Here is a 22,074-nt window from a genome sequence, read left to right as displayed (position 1 = left end):
TATTGTTGCTTCTTCTGACTTTTTATGTGGTTCTGTATGATATAGAAAACTAAAAAGCCCAGCCCCTGCTTATAATCCCACCCACTTGTAGTCCCGCCTCCTCTCTTGCAGTTTGCGTAAACGTACAAATCCCTTTCTATCTTTTATTTAGCTTCTTCTGACTTTTCATGTGGTCCCATGTGATGTAGACAACGTAAAGTATCCACTCCCCGTTTATTGTAGCCCCGCCCCATCTCATGAAGTTTGTAGATGGAAGCAATTGATTAAAAATTGCTAACTTAACCTTGAATTAACTTAATTATTTACCAATGTGTCCACCATTTTCTTTTACTTTTTCTCTCAAAATGAGACTTTTTGCTTCTCAAATCTGATTTAAACACTTCTTTTTGAATGCTAAAATAAGAATTTGTCAACCTTGAACTGTGAATTTGCTCACAAGTCTGTTGACATTTATGCTGTGTTTTCCTGAAATTGTATGCGGAGACTCTGTGTGACAATACATATGCAAAAATACAAACGTTTGCTGTCAGCACCTATTGTCACATTCAAGGAAAAGCCTGTGTGAGAAAACAGCAGGAAAATCTCCAGAGAATTCAAGACGTGGGAGCTTCAATGCCTCCACCCAGGCTCTGCTACCATTCATCCCATAAAAGTTGTGGAAATATTCCTGCCGGTGTGAACCAGACAATCTCCTGTTGTTCATATGTGAACGGCAAAAACATTCTGACGCAATTGTCCAGACCTTTCCCAGATTTGACGTCTGAAAAGTGCTTTAATCTGCAGCGGACTCATATTTAAACCATTCGATGGCTGAACGTCAACAGGAAACTCCAAACTTCAAAGATAAAAAAGTTAAAAGTATGTGGTCGCAATGGCAAGAAATGGCAAAGCGGAAAAGAGTGAAAACTGAGCAGTAAAAGAGGGAAATCCAAATGTCACGCAGATCCACATTTTCATTGACATCTGGTGAATTTCCGAACCTAAATGAATGAGAAACTAGACAGACTTCCTGTTCCAACGTGGCTCTGGTGTTTGGTATTTTCTTCATTGGTCACATCCTGGTGACAATCTGATAAATATGTGTCATAAAAATAAACGACTTTCACGTCACAGCACGTGAACGAGCGAGCTACGATTTTCAGTTTCAGACCGTGACCAGAGAAAAGAGAGTCGACTTTGGCGTCGTTAGAATGTATCTCCACTTGTCAGCATGCTCTCATTTAGTGGAACAACCCCAACAGTTGTAGGGGAAGAAGGAAACACATCCACAGGGAATCAGGTAATTAGTCACTGCAACGGTGAGAGAGGGAGAGACAGAGAGAGAGAGACAAAGAGGTGGGTTTGGTCTTCCCCATAAATTCTGCCTCGCATCAGAGACAATTACCACAACCACAACAGTCCACATCTGAGTCTCTCTCTCTCTCTCTCCCCCTCTCTCTTTGTCACTCTCTCGATCTCGCTCTCTCTCACTCTCACTCACACACACACACACACACAGTACCCTCACCTCAACCACGACCTGAGGCCCAACAGCCACAACCACAAGTGCCTTCAACTGCCAATCTCTCTATCCATCTTTCCCTCTCTCATTCACAAACAAACTGATGAACACACACACACACACACAGTACCGAGACAATGAAAACACATGAATCCCTCCATCGCTCGCTCCATATTTTCTTTTCTTGCGTCATAATAAATACGAACAAAAGGGGGGAAAAAAACTATGTTCTCCAAAACCTCGTCCTGCAGACGTTTATTTTGTCTCCGTATTTCTCCGTCTCTCTTCCTTTCACACAGGATATTTTGTTTTACAGCATTTCTTCTACGACTGTAGATCAGCTGCCTCTGAGTCTGGTTCCACTGACACCTCCTGGCAGCACACGCACACCCTCATAGACATAATGTATTCCCTCGCCACTTACCCTAACCCTAAAACCAGGTCTTGATCCTGAAAAACCCCTTCATAGACGTAAGAACCAGCCAAAATGTCTTCACTCCGTATGCTTTACACGTCTTTTGGTCCTCACAAAGGCACACATACAAGAACACACACGCACACACACTGCATTGACAAAGCCTTAACCCTAACCTGAAACTAACTACAATTCGGCCTAAACTAGTTCCTTAGAAAGGAGGTTCTGCCTCATTAGGACGAGGTTTTGGCTGCCGTGTGTACGCCAGAAAAGGTCCTAAAGAGGCCATTAGTCATTTACACAGACACACATAAGGTTCCCGATGGTCAAACACCCAATTTAACCCCAATTTTTGACCAGTGGGAATGTGTTTAATCACCAGTGACAAATCCTTGCTTCGATCTGCATAAACAGGAACAAACACACTCAGGTGAACGGGTTCATTTCTCGTCCACCATGTGCGGCGCGACGATAAGACACACTTTCATTTCCTCCTAGCCATTAGCCATGGATGTTTTTACTGAACCTAACTTTGTGAGACGGCATACCTGGTAGTAAGAGTAGAGTAAAAGTGGATTTAAACACACAATCACCTCAAATACCACAACTACGACCAAGTCACAGCCAGTGGTGACGTAACTCATGGGAATCTGAACTCCCATTTTGAAGACTAGAGATTGGCGACACTATGTTGCTGTTGACATGTTTAGAGACGTCACCTACAAGCAGGCTCCTATAGGATGATAAAAGCTGTCAATCCACTTCATTGTCTATTTACATCTAAATGGGAACATCATTCACAAACTTGACATAATGTTCTATTGATGAAGAGCTGAAACTATAGAGATTGAGACCAGTAAAGGAAAAACCTGGACTTACAGACATTCGATGGGTATATTTTCAGATAATAATTCCGGAGCTAATATTTTGTGTTGGCGTCACAATCACATCAATCGGACATCAAAACATGGAATTTTCTCAAAAATCATCCGACTGACGTGATTGTGACACCATAAAACAGACCTAGAAAGTCTGTAACTGTGGATTTCTCATTGACCTCCTCAGAAAAATGTTAACTGACGTTTTAAAGAGACATAAAGTGACCCCCCTGGTGGCTGTTCAGTAGGTCACAGTTGGCCTAACTGAGGCATATCAGCATATCAATAGTTTCAGTTTTGGAGAGCCGCGCCGCTATACATTTCAGCAGTGACGTAAAAAGAATTTTGAAGCGTCTCCAGGAGCCATAAAAGTTTCCTTCCATCGCCGACACGAACGAAAATGAAGTTACATTGATTTCAAACAGCTGTGATATTGATCAGATAAGTCCAGCGATACAAAAATATTCCACAATCCTTGTTCACTCTCTTCCCACAGCTGCTCTTTCATCTCCTCACCCATCCCCCCCCGTTTCCTCATCATCTTTTTTCCATTTACTCATCTCTTTCCTTTCTCTTCTCTTTTTTTTATAAATAAAAACCCCACTCCCTCTTTCCTGTCACCTCCCTCTCTCTCCCCTTTCTCTGTCTGTTTTCTGTTGGCGAGTTGAGGAGAAAATCATATTTGCCCGCTCCCTCTGGCCGGCTGATATGGAAAATCATCTTAGAGGCCAGCCACTAACGTAAACCTTATTTCTCTGCCTGTTTTTCCTCCTCCTCCTCCTCCGCCTCCCATTTTTTCTCTTTCCTGTACCGCATTTCCACCTTTGTTTTTTTTACCCCCGATCCGCACATTCCCTTTCTGTCTGTCACCGCTACATCCTCTCACATCGTTCCCGCAACGCCACGGTTATCCAACAAGCGACGAGAGACGCAACGGGTAGCAGCAACGTTACACAAACTCTTCCGCTGATCCAAACTTCAGCTCCTCTGACCCGCCGCCGCCACGTCATGATTCCACATGCAGCAGATTAACGGGAATTTGCATACAAGATTCACTAGGAAAACAAGCAGCTGACTCTCTGTTGTGGTAATTAAAGTCCAATAATAATATGTGCCACCCATTTTTCCCAGTTGGTGTCAGGAAACGCGTGTCAACACACACACACACACAGCCGATCTCCCAATGTTGACAATCCAAGGTAATAAAAAGTCTGATTTATGACTTTCTATTCATACTAATTCAGTCACAGTGAGCAAAATCCGCTTTGGTTTATTTATGATTGACTGTAATGGGATTTGCAACGGGGGAAAAAAATCCACTCAAATCTACTTCCTGTTACATACATTTTTTTGCTTTTCTGTTTTCTTTTTTTGTTTTTTTTTTTGTAGCTATTTTTGGACTTTTTTTCTCGTGGATACTGAAGCCAAACATGAATTCAGACATGATGATGTTTCAACAGTGTAAACATAAGGATTTCGGTGTTAGTGCCTCGCAGTTTAACAGCCACATCTTTACAGAAGCCATTTTACATTTCACGGATGACAGTCATACACGAAAAGGCATAAAAATGTTCTGCACAGAGAGTGGATTTTTTTTTTTTCTTCTCCTCCTTGCTGCTGCTGCTGCTGCTGCTGCTGCAAGAGGTTGAAATTAGACTTTTGTTCGTGTGGGAATATGTTTTATTTCACTGTGGAATTTTCAAATTTAACTCGAATGGGAAATGAAAGAGAAGGAGAAGTTGAAAGGCTAAAAAAGAGGAAAAAAAAGCTCAAATCATTCTTTTATGAACGCAATCATGTTTTCACACCTATGACAGTTTTAATTAAGGACGAGTCACGGTGAGAAAGAGTAAAAGCTTCGGTGCAAAAATTGCAAAATAGAGTGGGGTAATGACGCTCGCAATCCGAAGAGGCTGGTGTTGATACACAGTGTGGAGATGGAGATGTTTGAAAAACAAAAACAAAAAAAGCTGCACCTCCTTTTGTGCGCTTGTCTCGGCAGCTGCAGAGCAAAACACTACAGATAAAAGGCCAGAGGTTTTCCCACTAAGAAAGAGGAAGAGGAGGGAAATCATCTTTATTGTCATCATACAACCGAAATCTTCGGGGTCGGACGGAGGGTTCATCAGAGCCGCAGGGACCGACCTGACCCAATGCTTTGATGGAGAGAACACGCAGAGAACATACACTTAAAGAACTTCCCAGACCGGGACGGGAATCTAACCCAGTACCTTCTCACACTGTGAGGCAACAGTGCTAACCACTACTAACCAATGTGGCACCGTGCCGAAGCGAGCAAGGAAGATACCAACTGAAGTGACGCGGCCACATAGAGAAAGAAGCAAAGAGATAAAAGTAACGGGATATTTGTGGCCATGGCTCTGAATGGACCAGTGCTGATCAATACACATGTGCACACACACACACACGCACACACACAAGGATGACAAGATAAATCGATGTCTGTCCGATTGAAGATCAATAACCTCTCGTGTTCTATTGTCACATTTGCCAATTAACAGAAGCCTGTGTCCACACACTGATATACTCAACTCACACACACACACACAGACTCTGAGAGTCTCTGTGTGTGTGTGTGTGTGCATGTCAGAGGTTCTGACTCTCCTTAGCTTGGCTGCTCCTCTCACTGCCGTACACTTGGCATCTTCTCGTCACACCGACCCTTTCATACGCCTCCAACTACCAAGAGTCCTGGCACTGAGCCTTCACTCTAAGTGTGTGTGTCCGTGTGTGTGTGTGTGTGTGTGCGTGTGGGTCAGGAGTCAAGCCAGACCTTTCTGATCTGTTTTGACACCACGGAATTGCACAAGTGACAGGACTATACTCACACACACAGGTCCATAAAAGCATCATGGCACTGAGGGACACAAACACGTTCCATGTGTGAGTAAACGCCGGAGCGTCGCTCACAAAGACAACGTTCAGCACAGAAAAGCAGTTCTTTTTCTTTTTTTTACTCAACTAGATCCCGATCTCGTCACCCCGCCCCCTCATGCTTTGTCTTATTATTCATCAACGACTCCTCTCGACTCATTCATGTTAGGAAAAGAGCAGGGTGTGCAAGCAAAAAGCATGGCACGTCGCCTGGGACGAGCAGCTGCACTGAATCACATTACGGGAAGGGAAGAGGAGAGAGGGAGAGGACAGAGGAAGAGAGAGAGAGGGAATGAGAGCCAGAGAGAGTGGTGGTGGGGGGGTAACTGAGATAAAAGAGCTACAAATGAGAGATTTCCCTGTGAGGCACATAAATCAGCAGACTATGAACAGCACAGCTCAAAGCCTGACTCCAAGGCTGTGGACCAGAACTCACCATGCACACACACACACACACACTTCAGAGGACATTGCATTGACTTACATTCATTTCCTGGAGATTTAATCTCAATTTAACTATAACCACTACTGGCCTAATCCTAAACCCTGACCCTAAATCTTAACCTAACCCTAACTTTAAAGCATATCTTCACCTTTTAAAATGAAGTCATTTACATTACAGAGACTTGATCGCTGTCCCCCATAAGGAAGACAATCCATAATGTAACCGTGTAAACAGATGTAGGTCCCCACAACATAAGGAATACCAGAACACACACACATGCACACACACACTGGTTTCACTCACATTCATTTCCTGGAGACTTAATCTAACCTTAACCATTACTACTACTGGCCTAATCCCAAACCCTGACTCCCTAAACCTAACTTGAAAACATGTCTTCACCTTTTAAAATGTTGATTTTTGTCCCTATAAAGAAGACAAGTCGCCATAATGTGACAGTGTGACTTCGGTCCCCACAACATAAGGAATACCAGAACACACACACACTCTCTGTCATATCTCCCTGCATGCACAAAACTGTAGTAACATCCTTGTCTCACATCACACCTGTGTGTGAGTGTGTGTGTGTGTGTGCGCGTGTGCGAGCATTTACACAATCAAAAGCTACTGAGGAAAAAAAGAAAGAAAAAAAAGACACATCGTCTCCTGGCTGCAAATCCATGAAAAACGGCAGGAAATGAAAGCAGCGGGAAAAGCACAAGGAATTAAGAGAACACCGGAGCAAATGTGCTACATTGCACCTTCTGTTAAAACCCCAAATCTGAGAGGAAAAAAAAATAACAAGAAAGAAAGAGTAAAACCTCCTGTGATGTTCAGAGTTTTCCGTCTGTGAACGTGGCCCCACAACATGCGCCAGTAAACTGCGAGCAAGCAGGAAAAATGTTCCCTCTTTTTTTTTTTGACCACAGACAGACTTTTTGGACGCCACTCACCCACCCACCCACGGCAGGAGGAAGGACCAAATATGGATGCAGCGGCAGCGAGATGGAGCTTAGAACATAAGAGAGTTTCTAAGGAAGCAGGAAGGAGGGACGGAGGGAAAGAGGGGGGGACGTCAGTAAGTTTTTCCATGTTTTACCAAAGAAAACAAGGGGAATTTAGGGAAAGGGGGTCATACGAGACCGGTTCTGCTGCCTTGGTCAGAATGAAACACAAATGTGGGTATACACACACACATACACACACACACACACACTAATTAAAAGCATAAGGTTGCTGATATTTCAGGAAAGCCTGCGGTGAGAGCCAATAATGCAATTCCGTCAAACCTAACCTGCCCCTGTGTGTGTGTGTGTGTGCACGTGTGTGCATGTGTGTGTGTGGGCACACTCCACCACCACCATCACCCCCACAGTAGCTTTGCAGCTCTGGTTAAACTGTGAAGAAGCCTCTTCTGGGAATTCTGGTCGCCGGACATGCTTGAGCCACGCCCCTGTGGTCCATTCACACACACATACACAAACTTGTTTTTATGTCTTAGTAAGGACACATCATAGACATAATGCATTCCATAGTCTTTTACCATAAACAGCCCTCTAAGGTGTGAGAGAACATGAGGACCAGCCAAAATGTCCTCTCTTCCTGTGGTTCTTCAGGTTCTTTGGTCCCCACAAGGATGTATGAACAAGCACACACACATCTTCACATGGATGAAGACACACACACACCCACACACTGACTACAGTGATTTGGAGCCACAGTGATGTTCCTGCCGCCGGATGAAAAACACCTGGGGTCAAACACCGGCGAGTCGGGCAGAGAGACACGTCAGCGTGAGCCGAGAGCCGAGACGAAACACGGCTACACGTGTTCCGCCGTGAATCACATGATGTCATAAGTCAAACACGATACAAGTCCACCACTTATCAACCGTGATCGGTTACATAGTTACTTACAGTCTACACACTCGACCATCAAACACGTGGAACTCCAACCACTGTTACTTATTAACGTGTATTACTGTGGGTCAAATTGGAGGGGAAGCGGACATTAACGGTGTTATTAACAGCGGGGGATGGAGTGAGTCAAGACTTGGCTTAAATAAATAACAGCCAAGGCAACTCAGGAGTAAAAACAGTGCTGTTTCCCATCAAAATATTTAACTTTTTACAGCTAAACAATTCATTTGCAGTTCAGTTTTCTGTGATTTCTTAAGAATAAAAGGTCCAGTCAGTAAGAAATAATGAGTAAAATATAACAAACCCCTCCCAAGCATGTCAGGGAACTACGGTGGCCTTCACCGGCCAGAAAGTAGGTACTGTGCAGCAAGAATCCCCTTTGAAACACTAAGCTGCCTCCATGTCTTGTTTTGCCCACAAACATAGAAAATAACGGTGTTTTAATCATTTCTTTCTTAAATGGAGCAAAGAAACCGGAAAATAAAACCAACCCTTAAACACCGAGCGTATCCCAGACATCACGTTTGCACAAGCGTGTTTTGCGTCACAGTAATTGTAATTGTGCTATCGGGGAAAAATTCCAAAGGTTTCTGAAAGCTGAGAAATTGCACGTCAAAGCCATGGTTATTGCGATAATTTCACTCGCGTTGTTGCAGGAAGCCAGCGAATCTGGTGTCAGTGTACAACTACTTCTTTCTTTCTAAACTCACAGAATAATTTTCTGACCTTTTTATGGTTAAAATAAGCAAAAGGGGCTTAGGTGTTAAATGGTTAAGAGGGTGAAAACTCAGATGACTTGCTTAAATTGTTAATTGTTGCAGCCCTAAAGTCAATCATTTACAGTATATTTATAAAAACAATAGCTTCAGCCTCTCTTCTCATGGGATGATTTTCAGACTAATGGAAAAACTTAAAGAGAAACTCCACAAAACAGCAGACAGACAAAGTTAGTAAGTGGCTGATATATAAATACAGTGTGGGTGGAGACCAAAAACAGAGCTAAAAGCGGAATCTTCAACTCCACAAACATCACACAGCCATGTAGATATTCCACTTCAGAGCCAACAGGTTTAAATTCAGACTCTGAGATTAAACCGAGTCACTTTGTTTCCCTCATGTTGGACAAAATTTCCCCCAAAAAAACAAACCCCAACCAAAAAAAAAGCATGTCAGGCTATTTTTATTTCCATGAAGGTTTTGCGATTGCGGCCTCAGATTTGCAGCAGCGGTGCAGCGAGAATCAGACTCCAGCTAAAGTTAGCTGCAGAGGAAACAAACACACCTACGCAGCAGCAGTGAAGACGGCGACGACAACATCCTCTACCATTCAGAGACCCAGATACCAACCAGCCACAAATCCACCCTATACTGTAGTGCCCTTGAGCAAGACATCACTGGGTTAGTCCCTGATGTGCCAGCCTCACACGTGCTGTAACCGCCCCTGCAGTTGGATCTGCAGGCGGCCGAGAAAAAAAAAGGTGAATTTCCCTACGGGGATCAAATATCACATTATTATTACAGTACGCTACTTACAAGCCATCTACACTGCTTCCTCGTGTGTGTGTGTGTGTGTGTGTGTGTGTGTGTGTGTGTGTGTGTGTGTGTGTGTGTGTGTGCCCACATCACCCTCCATCATCGTAAGTTGAGGGTTGTGGTTCCTAGAGAAGCACTTTACTTAAATTAGACCCTCAACAGCTCGACATGCAGGTGTCAGTGTGTGTCTGTGTGTGTGTGTGTGTCAGACGGTGTGTGTGTCCTGTGTGTGTGTGTGTGTGGTGGAGAGACTGAACAGAGAGAAGAGCGAGACCAGCCGACAGCGAACACGAGCGAGAAAGAGGCGGCGGTGACGAGGACGCGAGCAGAGGAAGGAGAGCGGGTGATGGAGTGATGGAGGACGGGTGGGAGGCAGAGAGGGAGAAGGAGGAGATAGAATAAGAATAAAGAGAGAGAGAGAGAAAGAAAGAACAGGTGAGAATAAAGTGTGACCTTATTTCAGCTCGGCTCTCCTGTTCTTTATCTTCCCTCATTGCTGTAATATTTACACAGGAATAAAAGATTATTGGAGGGATCCGCTGAGAGGAAATAAAGAGGAAGGAACGAGGGGGGAGAAAAGAAAAACAAACAAAAGAGAGGGTGGAGAGACAGAGAGATGTTGATGGAGTGTGAGGGGGAAAAACCCTCCTGTAATAACTCTCAAATTGGAGAAGCAAATATGAATTATTTTCATTATTGACTGGTGTGGCAATTATTTGACGTTTTCAAATTGGCTATTATTAAATTAGATGATTAAATTAGTTCTTTAATGTACGAGATTTAATCTCAAGCATCTAATAAATGTGGATTTCTCCAAACTGCAATCCAGGAAAAAAAATCAATATATTCAAATGACAGTGATATTAAACAGCGGAAAAACAAAAGAACAAAATAAATCCTCACCTCAGAGAGGGGGAACATTAAAATATATAATTTTTTTGGCTCGAAATTAGTAAAATGAAAGATTAATGATGTTTTTTCTGTCTAATTGTTTCACGTCTACCCACAGAAGAAATAAAACATAATTATATCTTCAAATTAGCTGAATTTATCTCAGATATGACGAAAAACCTTTATATCACAACAGCGACACGAAAAAGCTGAAAAAGCTGTCCATAATTCAGCACAAAGTCAAAGAAATGTCAAATTACTGACAGAAAATCTGCAGATTATTTTAACGACAAAATAGCATCAATACTCTATTGAGTGAAGCTGTTATGCATAAAATTAATAGAAAATACGTCACTCAATGGATTGATTGAGAAGGTAAGATTAAATCTAAACATTTAATTGAATATCTGTTATTAATATCTGTATATCAAAAAAACATTTTGTGGGAAATATTTGTAGAATATGATTATATGATCGTTGTGATATGATATGAATTAAAAAAACTACCAAAATAAAAGCTTCAATGCTGTTTTATAGGAGTGAGTTTAAAGATATGACCAACTCTGCCTTTGTTTCTCTGTTTTAACGTAAAAAAAATATGTACAATTATTCACGTGTTTCACTCTCATATATACAGTGATTGAATTATTTAGGGCTAAATTACATTTTCTAAATGAAACACATTAAAAATATGTTACATTTTCTTTAATATTTAACGTGAAGCCAAAACTAATTGGAGAGCAAATAAAAGTCACACTGTACCAACACTGACGCACACACACACGCACACACACAGACGTGCGGGAACGAGCACACGGAAGCAAAAATGAGAGAGAGAAACGTGCTGTATTATTCATGCACACATGATTCTAAATATGACATAAAAAACACACATGAATACGAGCGGAAAAGACACAGCACGCATTTATTAAAGACATAAAGAGGAGACGAAGACAGAGACACAGAGGGAGAGAGAGAGAGAGAGAGACACTTTCCCAGCAATCAAAGACAGAGAGGTAGAGAGAGAGAGAGGGAGAGAGAGAGAGAGAGATTGCTTCTAATCAGCCTGGATCCAAAATTTAGACAGGCACACACAGAGGCACAAGCAGTCCCTGTAGGATTAGGACCTCAGCATTGTGTGTGTGTGTGAGTGTGTGTGTGTGTCCCACGAGACTGATTAGCCATGAATGACTGATGACAGATCTTTGTTGTTTTTTCTTTTCTTTTTTTCCCCCTTGCTCTTTCTCTCTCTCTTTCTCCATCTCTCCCTCTTCTGCCCGTGCTCTCTTTTTTTTCCCTTGTTTTCATGTTTTTCTTACCACTCTCAGCACGGGGAAGGTTATTTTTTCACACACACACAAACATACACATGCACACACACACACACACACACACACACACACACAGGTTTGCACCGCTATACTTCCCGGGACGCTGCGTTGACTTGCATTCGTTTGGACAACCGAGTCAAAGCCTTAACCTCCCTGACATAAACCACAACCACATTTCACATTTTAGCCATAAAAATGTCCTCAGAAATGAGCTCCTGCCTCATTAGGACCAGGTTTTTCTTATTCTGGTCCTTACAGGATCAGTGTTTATGCCTGAAAATATCCTAAAGAGGCGACAAATACAAGCACACACACACAGAGCTGCACACAGCTCCATGTATATTCAACGAAGGCTCCTGAATATACTTAATGCTTTCATGTGTCACTGTGTAACGATCCATGCTGTTCCACACAGCTGCTTCTCCCTTTTTCTTACGCTCGTCCTCCCTCTCTCTCTCACACACACACACACACACACGATTGGACAGCTAGTCTTCTTAGCACCCTGCATTGGACAGCTTAAGTCTCAGCATTGTCCCTAAACTTATGTCCATTAGTGCTAACGCGGCACAGATCTGTGCCACAGGGACACTCTTGGTAAATTGCTTTGGGAATAATGCACAAGTCCTTATATGGACATCCTGGGATGGGAATCGGGATCGGTCCGATACTGGTCAAAATCATTGGATCGGATATCCGACCAGATAACAATGTAGAATCTGATACAATCCAAAAATTCCTATATATCGCATGCTTCACTATGTACGGACTGTAAAAGTGTAGAAAGCAAAAGCATTTTAGCTGAGTCATGTTTCGTCTTTTTGGGGGAACAATATTGGTGGCACAGTTGAAGAATTGTGTCTGAAATGACTCAGCACAGATGTGTTGTTAACAGCTTCACACGTTCATAAATGATCAAAGATGACTGTACTGTATGTATGAGTTTTTCGGTGTTGGTAATGGACACAAAATGGTTTGACTCATTTTATATCATGGAGTAGCGATATAGACTGTTTTTCTTTCATCTTTGTTCATAAAAGGGAGCCAAGCGGATTTTGAAATGTCTTTTTTATTTATATATAGTTTGGAAAATGGAAACAAAATAATTTTATCCGATTGCTTATAGGTTGGGATGAAAAAGAGGATACAAGACACACTGTTTTGCACATTCTTGTAGCCTCTGTATATACATTTTAATATAGTAATGGTAATAAAAAAAAGAAGCAGCCTACTAAGGGACAAACCATTTTTATTTTATTTTGTTTCATAAAAATTAGCCAAATTCACTCTGATTTTATTTTTATTTTTTTTTAATTTTGCTCAGGTGTGTTTATGTAGTTGGTTAAATAGGAAAAAAAATCTTCATGTCATCAGATTGCTTAAAGGTTGTGGTGAAAAGTTCTTATCGCCTCTGTATATACATTTTAACATTGTAATAGTAAAAAACAAGAAACAGCCTAAATGCTCTGTTCGGTTCTGCCTGACTACTGGTCCTGACAATGTTAGCATTTTCTGCCGGATTAGATCCTAAAGAGGTCAAAAATACATGCACTCACATGCACATATGGACCTTTTTCTGCTTTTCTCATCACATCTGTTAAAGGTACAGGAACGGCAACACTGTGACAATGATAAAAGAAACGCGAAGGGCCGCGTATTCAAGGGATGGTCCACGCACTCTTGCCTCCTTTAACCTCACCTCCAGATGAACCTACAGCCCCCCTCCATCCATCTGAGCCACTGACAGCAAAACAAACTGGACATAGGCCGCGCTGAATGGAGGCCATTACAATATGAAAGAGCCAAACAGAGCTGAAATGAATCGAATGGAGAACCAAAACAAAACAGCAGAGAAAAGGGCCCCGGCGGAGTCAAGCGAGTAAGCTCGAGTGACGATGAGTCAGGCATAAATGTGACCCGGCGGTGGATAAAAGGCGGGCCCCCACCCCACCCCCTCGTGTCTCAGGTGTCACTCGCTGGCGTGATAAGGGGTTGCCGTGGTTGCAGCACCTGACTTTTCATGGTGTGCGTTTTCAGAAGGTGCAGACCTGCTGTGGATGTGGCGAGACTGTGACATCATGTCTGCCTCTGCCTCTCTCGCTCTCTCTGCTCCACTTGTGCTAAGTGATGTCAGCTCTCTGTCACGTAAACATGGGGTTCGCCCTGACCCCTCTGTGGAAGTGGAGAGCCGTAAACCAGTGGAGTGTCCACAGACACACATTCGGTGTGAACATATTAACGGATCCGAATCTGTGAGCCGTTATGAATTAAAAGATTCAAATTTATTGATGTGTGTGTGACTGAAAACACTATGTTTTATTATACAGTTCATTTTGCGATACAGCTTTAACAACTGTTTGATCGTCCTACTGTCCTTGTCCCAGGATACAAGCACGTGTGTCCACCTATGCTCACTTTTTAGACACTTGTTAGCATTCCAAGTCTTCTAACCTTTCATGAACGTCAAAATAACCACTTCTTGAAGCTGACGGAGCTAAAAATTCACCTCAATTTATGTACAGACCTGAATTGTACCATGTTTTTGTTCTTCTGCCTACCAAGTTCTTCTATTATCTCCAGGTACTAGACGCCCAGGCCGGCTAGAGTCCAACTAAACTTGGTCTGGTTGTGTTTGTCCAACTTTGAGAAAATGTAGTACCATTTCAGTCAGTATTGATCTGAACTCACTATGGACCAATCAACTTCACGTCTTTAAATGTTATGTTTGTGCTGTGTGCGGTGGCACTGACGTGACGTTGGCCCAATCATCTGATTGTTGTGGGTCTAGCTCAAACCACATCATACCGTACCATGACTCTGGTCTGAGCTGCATGAAGACAATCGACTGACGTCATTTGACCAACTGTAGATTGACAGGATTATTTTTTACTTGAAGCAGGATTCACTTACACGATTCAACTGCAAGATTTCTTTTCCTACTGAGTTAAAAAAAAACACCTCTATTTCATGTTACAGCAGCGTGAGAATAGCTTTGAATCACTCGAGTTCCTGTCTCGCACACCCAGAAGCACAAACACAATGACAATCGACACACACATTACAGTCTGACTCATTAAGAACATCATTTTTCCTTGCAAACAGCCATGACGTCAGTGGTGTATTTGAATACAAGGCGGGGAGGACAGATCCAGTCTCATGTGGTCACGGGAGCGTTTTATCACCAGGTGTGCACACTTGTACTTTGCACCGTCCACATGTGATCAGATCACAGAGGACAGATGTTAATAGCAGCTCTAATGGGGCCTCGCTGTTGCGTTACCTTCTCAAGCTGAAATGATTTGGCTGAAGCAATGAAAACACAACAAGGTGAGAAAAATGGACGTCTCTGTTTGACTTGGACATTATGGGCGTGGGCGCGATAGACAAACTTCATATTTACAATGTCATCACTGTTTGTTCATCACACATTAGGCCTCTAACTGTTGTTCCTCACACACACCTAAGGCTGTTATACTGAAATGATTAATGTTGTATTATTTTTGTCACTGAATAATGAAAATAAATGAAAAACCTATTCAAACATAACACTAGTCTCCACTCATATGTGCCATATGTGATATAAAATTATAATTATGTTCTACTGAAGAAGAGCTGACACTAGAGATCGAGATCATTAATGTTTACTGATGTTTTAAATCGAGGGGGAAATAGAAGCCGATTCACCCGTAGACTTCTACTCTTTTGCACCCAGTTGAGTATCCCCCTGGCAGCTTACTGCTACTGCCATTCTTACTTTCCATGAAGACAACGTCCATTTCTTACATACGGTCTATGGATACAGTGCCCCAACATTCAGTCGTCGGGCAGTCGATTATTAGGCTCATTATCCCACAGACTTTTCATTTAAACGACTGTCAATTTTGTCCATACAGTCTATGGCGGCGTATCGTATCTTTTTATATCATATCGCATCGTTTCGTATATCGTACTGTTTTGTAACATATCTTATCGTTTTGTATATTGTATTGTTTTGTATTATATTATATGGTATTGTTTTGCATTATATTTTATCGTATCATTTCGTATCATATTGTATCATTTTGTATATCGTATTGTTTTGTATCATATTGTGTCGTTTTGTATCGTATCGGATCGTTTTGCGTCATATAACTTTGTGTGATATCCTATAATTTTGTATCATATCGTGTGGTATCGTATCGTTTTTGTATCACATTGTACAGTTTTGTGTCATATCATATAGTAGCGTATCATATTGTATCATATCATTCACCTGCGTATCGTGTTGTATCGTACCATAACAGCCCACCTATCTAAATACATAGAATCCTCCTCCAAACACACATTCTTTCTTGACGTCCTCATGCATATGTGCTGTATATTCCAGCTCCAGCAGTGACACATTCACATAAAACACCTTGTATTGCATTTTAAATGAACACAGACACAGACTCTCACTCCTCCCCCTCCTCCCCCTCCTCCTCCTGCACCAGAGTAAGAAGCTGTTTTAGCCTTGTGTTTTGCGGCCTGTTTAAAATGTCATTTTTCTTTCGTTTCTCAGACTTCAAAGGCGCCGCGCTGAGCTCTCACTCCCTCTTGCCAAATCCTCCAATCTTTTCTGATTTAGTGAGTTGGCCATAGGCCGAGTATAGCACCGGGACGCGGCCCGTTAACAACCGGCCCAAGTGGTGGGGGAGAGGGGGGAGGCGAGAAAAAAGGGAGAAGGGGCTGTGGTGGTGGTGGTGGAGAGGGAGAATCAAATGAGGCAATGTGGAAAAGAAGAGGAAGCAGGCTGAAATTGAGACAGAAATAGGAGGAGAGCAGAGAGAAACTGGTGTGCTAACAATGCGAGGAGGCGATGTGTGCGCGGGGACGGGAGTGGATAAGAGGTGGAGGAGATCGATTGAAAGGAGAGGAGAGGAGAGAGAGTGAGGGGAGGAGAGAGAAGAGCACGGAGGAACTGAGCTGTGAGGACGAGGAGGAAGGAGGGCTGGAGGACCACTCGAAAAGCCAAGAGGAGTGAAGGGGAAGTGAAAGGGGAAAGCAGAAGGAGGAGGAGGAGGAACAGGGGAGGCTTGGCCAGAGAGGGAGAGAGGAAGGAGAAAAGAGAAAAAGACAGAGAGAGGGAGAGGGAGAGAATATGGACACAGGAAGTCTGGCGCTTGCCGTTCACATGCCAAGTCATCAGATGGTGGTGTGTGTTCGCACCCCGGGGATGTCGCAACCAAACGCACCCCCCCTCACCCACCACTCACCCCCACCCCCCCCACTCCCTTCAAATCGCTGCTACATGGACAATAAGCAGCTGTTCACATGTTGGACGAGATTTGGAGACGAGACAAAAAGTCTTTTCTGTCTCAGTCGCCGCGGCGGCAGCAGCAAATGTGCTCCAGAACAAACGTGGGGCTTCACTCGGAGCTCCGGCGACATCAAGGAGAGATTTCACCCGGGTCTCGTCGCTGCACCGCCGTGACCTCTGCCGTGTTTCCTCTGAGGGTCAGTTTGATCAGATACGGTGAAAGATCTCGTGTTGCATGAGGACAGTCCATGACTGATGTAATGGAAGTGTCTTTCAGTAGTTTGCTGCTTTTACTTTAAGCGTGAACACATTTCCACACATTTCTTTGGCCTGTGCTGAATGTTTTATTTAAGTTATAGATGTGGTGCAGCATCAGGCTAAAATTAACCCTGACAGACACCACCATAGTCTTATATACGTACTTGTTGGAACACATGCGTTGAATTTGTCAAGAAGCGACTGCTTGATTCATCGCAGTGTTTCTGTGTCTTTTTAAAATCCAATCTTTAAAAACAGCAACTGCAGCTGACACAAAGTGCTGTACGTCAGAGATGAATAAGACAAATACAACATGGAAACTAACAGACCTTAAATGAAATACTGTAGAAAGTATAAGAATAACGCAAATACGCAAGTCATACAAGAAAAAACAGGTAAAACAAACGTCTCATACTGGGTCGAAAGCCAAAGAGTATGTAAGATACATAAATCACAGTTGGTTTATTTACTTTAAAAATCGGGAGGAGGGTTTTTTGGCACTAATGCAACTACTCATACATGTTTATATAAGTGCATATATATATAACACCTTCTATATGTACTTTAAAGTCCGCTAGCCATGTTTTCTAGAGAAGCATATTGAAGGTTGAGTTTACAACACAAATATCTCCACATTTACACGACAAATTGAATAATTAACACTTCAAAACATCTATATTTATGGGAAACCTACAGACAACTCCAGGCGCTCGTTGACAACAACGTCCTTTATGGTATGTGGAGGCCACCGTAGTTCCCCGACATGTTGGGAAGGGAGGACTGAGCGGAGGAGGAGCGGTCCTGCATTTGTTGCAATCTGCAGTCTCGCCATTAGATGTCACTAATTCTTACACACTGGACCTTTTGTATATTTAAGGCTTTTTGTCAACATAGAACCAGCATTGTAAGAGTCTTAAAAATGCTAATTTTTCCAGAGTGGCATAAAATCTCAAATCGCCACCCTTGTACACAAGTTTGGGAACACGATGACACCATATCCTGTTTTTGTCATCGTCTTCTTCTTGAGTTTGGAGTTCGTAGACGGCGAGCAAGATTGATGCGTATGGTCCATGTCTTTTTCGCCACTTTTGGTGGCAGAATTACAGCACCACATAGAGGTCTGGCATATGTACTACAGCAGTTAGAAACTATGCTGTGTTTTCAGGAACCTTTTTCAAGATAGGAAAATATATTCTTATCAATTACAAATTCCTGAACATCCAGGATTGTCATTAAGGAAAAACTTAGACGTTAGTGATTAAAATGTCCGTAAAAAATGGAAAACATTTTCGTTGTCTTTTAATAGTAAACCCTGAGAGATGCAACGTGGCCTGAAAATGGAAAAAAGACTATTTAAATCTCAGCATCATAAGGTGGACAACAGCAATTTAAATGTTCTATAATCCATCACTAAAACACTGCGGAGCATCGTTGGCTGACAGCTTCACTGGAAATGGTCGGTGGCTGGTTTATTGAAAAACCAGGGAGAGACCGTGCATATACTCAACTGAACACAACTGACAGTTTACACTCTGCCCTTTTTTGTCTGCCTCCTCTCACTCACTCACTCACAGCTCGGCTGGCTGCAACCTCCACCACCTGCCTCCTCCACCCAGTAAAGGAGGGAGAGTGGGAGGAAGAGGGGGAGACTCTTCTCATGCCGCATGCAGGATTTGCCCCCCATGCTTGGGTAGCACCAGTGAGGCAAGGAGGAGAAGAGGAGCTGGGACTGTCTGAGGCTCATCTACTGCTGACTCATCTCACACACACACACACAAGTGTTCTCTCTCTCTCTCTCTCTCTCTCTCTCTCACACACACACACTCACACACACACACAAGTGTCTCCTCCTCTCTCTCTCTCACACACACTCACACACTTTCTCCTCTCAGTCGCTCTCTGGAGAGGCAGTGGAGACGCCAGGCTGAGGAGTCAGGGATGACGGCCAGTGGGTGCTGTCAGGCGGTGGTAATCTGACTGGATTAGCAACCAGGTGGAAACACTCAGCCTCTCTACTCCCTCCATAGCCTATATACTCCTCCTCCTCCTCCTCTTCCTCCTCTTATCTGTCACACTCGTTTGCAATCATTTTTATTCAACCCTATTCTTTTCTAATATATACTGTACATGGTCACTTTATTAGGTACACAGGACACCTGCTCCTCCATGCCTTGCATACCATGTTTGTAATCATTTTGAGTTACAGTCGCCTTTGGTTGAGTTTAGTTTAGTTTACTTAATTTATTTGCATCAGGGACAGTGAACAAAACACATTAATCTCAGCAAGAGAGAGAGAGAGAGAGAGAGAGAAAGACGCTTTGTACCAGATTCAGCTACTAACTCATTCCCATCATTAGTCCCCGAGCAGGACACACACACACACACACACGCTCTTGCAATAGCAGAGTTACAATGAGGAAAAGCAGGACACTCATACATGTGTTGAGTGTATAATATCTGAATTTAAGACACATGTATTCAAAACGTGACAAATTAACACTGACAGGACTCTGCCAGAGAATGGAAATCTCTGCAGATTCTCAGATTATCACGGAGGAGGAGGAGGTTGTTCCATTTCTATCATTTCAGACCAGTGCGGTCATTCTTCTCTGACCTCTGGCATCAACGAGGCCTTTTCTCAACCATAGGGACGGTTCAGTTTCAGTGTGTGTGAAAATCCCAGCAGATCAGCACTTTCTGGAAAATACCCAGAACGAAATAACCATGCCACATTTAATGTCACGTAAATCCCCCGTTTTTTTCTTCCACATTCTGATGTACATTTAGAATTACTAACCTATTTTTTAACATCCCTTTCTTTTCTAATACATACACACACAAGTGTACACTCACTGGTCACTGTCTTCTGCTTCAAGGTTTCGTGATCGTCTGCATATAATGAAATCTTTATAAGAGTGAAAAATAAACGTTTAAACAAAGAACCCAATGAAAATAAATGAGGTTTCTCATCGGACACGTTATTCTCCGTAGACAATATAGTTTTCTTACACATTTTGAATTTCACCAGCTCCTCTCAACCCTATTTGGTTAATCCCTTTATTTTCTAATACACACACACTCAGATGTGCACTTTATTAGGTACACAAGACACCTGTCTTCTGCTGCTTTAGCTGCTTTGAGGTTTCGTGATCACGTGGACAAACCTGGCTTGTAATAATTTGACTTACTGTCGCCTCTAGTCGGGTTAAGTTAATTGACTGCACATGACTGCAGTTGCCGCCACCACAATATTTGCGCCAACAAGCAGCTGTACCTAATAAATTGGCCGGTAGCTAGACCTCTTTTTTTCTCCCAAACTCACAGTATGTGTGCGTATGTGTGTTGTGTGCATGTGCAGGTAGGAGTAGTGTGAAGAAAGGGGGCGTGTCTCATCCCAAAGACAAGACACACACTTACATAAGATGAAATACATTAGTGACAGCTGTGTGATGAATGAATGAACACACACACACCTACTCACATTCAGCCACTACGCAAGGGGGGGAAGGGAGATGAAATGATGGGCAGACAGAGGAGAAGAGGAGAGGGAAAAAGGGTTGTGGAGATGAGGCAGATGAGGAAAGATTAAGAGGAGAAGCAGCAGAAAAGGTTATCATGGTCCAAGCAAAACATAACGGCGGCGGCTTATTATAAAAACACAGGCAGCTTAAGGTGAAAAAAACCATGCGTGTGTGCGTCTGCCTGCGTGTGTGTGTGACCTAGTAACACAGTACGCACACACATACACAGTCATGTAAACAAAACCCGTCTGCTGTCTGGGAAGTAACACACCTGTTCAGTGACAAGCGCTGCCACGCCCTCTATAATACTGCACACCTGTGCGACTGCAGGGTAAACCTAACCTTAATCACACACACACTTGCACGACTGCTGCCCAGAGGCTAACATGATAGAGAAAGAAAAGAAAAGTGGAATAAAAGCAAAGCAGAGAAACAGGGAGGGGACGACAAGAGAGACAAAGGCTTTCCCACTGCTTCTATCAGTAATCTAAACGTCTGTGTAATATCATTGTGGGGGTTTTATCAAATGGGAGTGGGGGGTTGGTTGGGGTGGGGTTAGCCGGGGTCCTATGGCGTTGGTATGCGTCTGTCATTCCATCACCTTGTCAAGCGCGACCATATTCAAGCAGACACCATGCTGATCCAAATAAGAGGCTTCGGCAAATTGATGGATTGCAGGTTTTCTGGGATATGAAGAAACAGGGGGTGATTTTTTTTTTTTTTTGTACTGTGAAGTTTTGTGATACACCCATATCTTTAAAAAGGTGTATGTGTGTCTCTGCGCCCCAACATAGCCGACCCCACATGATATTTACCCCCTGTGCCGAGGCCTGGAGCCAGGAATACAGTGCTCTGGATCTCTAACGTGGGGGGGTGGTGTGGGGGGGAGCACAAAGGTAACCCCCATCCTAACCTTGCAGCACACACACACACACACACACACACACCAGTGTATACCCCAGCCCCCCCATTCCAAAACAACAATCCTCCATGCCCATCATGTCAGTCAAAAAGCCCATCAGGGACATGCATGGAGAGTCTGGATATCTGGAATCTCAACACAGTGTCATGCACCTCCAGTCCCACTGAGACGCCCTCTTGAATATATTTCAATAGTATTATCAGAAGTGCATTACTATGCCGTTTTATTTCCAACATTATACATGAAAAAAAAAAATATATAAATATATATATAAATCAAAGTGGAGT

The 22,074-nt window shown here is 43.0% G+C and overlaps 1 protein-coding gene across 2 annotated transcripts in view; it reads right to left on the bottom strand.

Moving 5' to 3' along the window:
* bahcc1b (BAH domain and coiled-coil containing 1b) overlaps positions 1 to 22,074 on the bottom strand; it is a 78,549-nt gene that overhangs the window by 40,926 nt on the left and 15,549 nt on the right. The gene's annotated exons all lie outside the window — the stretch shown is intronic.

The sequence above is a fragment of the Solea senegalensis genome, linkage group LG18 (genome assembly GCF_019176455.1).
Source record: "Solea senegalensis isolate Sse05_10M linkage group LG18, IFAPA_SoseM_1, whole genome shotgun sequence".
NCBI lineage: Eukaryota > Metazoa > Chordata > Actinopteri > Pleuronectiformes > Soleidae > Solea > Solea senegalensis.
Note: the sequence above shows the minus strand (reverse complement) of the source record. Positions and strands in the feature narration are given on the sequence as shown.